Below are 2136 nucleotides of genomic sequence, written 5' to 3'. Positions count from 1 at the left end.
CACATCCACAGTTATGTTTCATCATATCAACTTTGTTACCTTTGAATATGTAAAGATTAGGTAATTCCAGGATCACACTGGAATCCTACTTCTAATTATTTGAGGGACCTCCATATTGTTTTCCAAGATGCTCATTCTAATTTTGTTACCACCCAAGTGGGAACATGCATTATTTTCTCTGCTTCTGCACCAGCACTGTTTTCAACTTATGGTTAATAGTCATTCCAGTAGGAGTAAAGTGACATGCTTTAAATTTGCTCATCTCTGTTAATTAGTGATGATTTAGTTTTTTTCACATATCAGTTAGTTGTTTTCATGTCTTTAGAATTGTCTACTCATGTCTTTATCCCATTTTTGATGAGATTATTTGCTTCATACTGAGTTTCCTTAGTTCCCTATACACACTTATACATATTTTCTAAGAACCACTTATAAAATATATGGATTGACTATATTTTTCACATTTCACAGGTTGTCTCTTCACTCTATTGATCATTTTACAGCTAGGAGAAAAAGAGCTATGTTACATCTTTATATATTGCTCATAGTATTAACATAGACTATGGGATAAAAATAATTTTATTGCTGAGGAAATATTTTCTTTAGGCAAGGAATATTGAACATAGATAATTTGCCTAGAAAATGTCCAAGCAGAGTAAATTCACCCTAGTATTCAGAAATAACATATACATCATAAGCTTGAAGTGATTGATTTTTCCAAGAGAGAATATAGGGAATTGAAATGTTTGTCTGATAACTGTATCATAAGAAGATTAAAAAACATTAAACTCCCATCACTATATTTTTAGCAATAATTTTCTCAGTGCTTCAATCACATCTTTGTTCCTGAGGCTATATATCAAGGGGTTGAACACAGAAGTCACAATAGTGTAGAAGAGCGACAGCAGTTTGTCAGTTCCTGCAGAATGGCTGGACTTCGGCCTTAGGCAGGCGATGGTATCAGATCTAAAAAATAGCACCACAACCAGCAGGTGGGAAGAGCATGTGGAGAAGGCTTTGGTTCGTCCTTGGGCTGTTGGCAACTTCAGAATGGTGGAAACAATTTTGCTATAAGAGGCAAGGATCAGCATGAAAGGGAGAGCAGCAACCAACATGACTACTACATAGACAGACACCTCGTGAGCAGAAGTGTCCCCACAGGTCAGCTTGAGAATGGCGGGTATGTCACAGAAGAAGTGAGGAATTTGGTTGGACTTACAGAAATGCAGAGAGAATATCTGGCACATTTGCCCTATCTGGTCTGGGATTCTATCCAACCAGGAGCTGGCTGCCAGCTGAGCACACTTCTTTGGGTTCATGAGCAAATGGTAGTGCAGAGGGTGACAGATGGCCACTTGGCAGTTGTTGGACATCATGACTAGTAGGAAGCATTCAGTGGCTGCCAGTATAAGGAAGAAACACAGTTGCATGGCACAGCACACCACAGAAATGTTTCTATTCTGTGTCCAAATGTTGAACAGAATCCTAGGAAGAGTTACTGAAACATAACAGATTTCCAAAGAAGAAAAATTTGCCAGGAAAAAGTACATAGGTCTCTGTAGTGCAGGGTCCAGGATAGTTATTATGATTATGAGGCCATTTCCAATTAGCACAACCAAGCAAATGATGTCAAACACCCCAGACAGAAACTCCTGGAGGTTAGGAAGGTCAGAAAACCCCAGCAGGACAAAGTGCCTCTCCATGAGACATTGTCTCCTGCATTTATCTCTTCATGTGTCATCTGTGGGAAGAATTCAGCCAGAGGATGAAGTTATTTCTCTCTATTTAGCTTTCTTTGTTTATATATAAAGCAAAGATGATTTGTTTCCAAATTTCCTAATTCTCTGTATGATCAAAACCTATGACTTTCACGAGGTACGAATTTTTAGTGAAACATCCCTTTTCTTAGCTTGTATATCCATAAGTAAATTTTTATTACTGTTCTGTTAAAGTTTTTTTCATACACTTGTTTCTGAGAAGGAAGCGTGTCTCTTAAAATTTTCACATGAACACTCACAAATGCAAAGTTAGATTTTTGTTCAGTTACATCAATGTTTCTGTTGTATTAGTTGCTTTCTTTCTTATCAATGTTTATTTTGTTATTCTAATTTAATGATTAATTCCACTGTGTAGTAA

At 37.0% G+C, this 2136-nt stretch overlaps 1 pseudogene; it reads right to left on the bottom strand.

Moving 5' to 3' along the window:
* Positions 1-797: 797 nt before the first annotated feature.
* Positions 798-1741, bottom strand: LOC101706748 (olfactory receptor 10AG1-like; annotated as a pseudogene).
* Positions 1742-2136: the final 395 nt, after the last annotated feature.

Source organism: Heterocephalus glaber, unplaced genomic scaffold (assembly GCF_053883595.1).
Source record: "Heterocephalus glaber isolate CG9 unplaced genomic scaffold, H.glaber_assembly_v1.0 deba00000896, whole genome shotgun sequence".
Taxonomy (NCBI): domain Eukaryota; kingdom Metazoa; phylum Chordata; class Mammalia; order Rodentia; family Bathyergidae; genus Heterocephalus; species Heterocephalus glaber.
The sequence above is the reverse complement of the archived record's forward strand: the minus strand, read 5'-3'. Positions and strand labels throughout refer to the sequence as shown.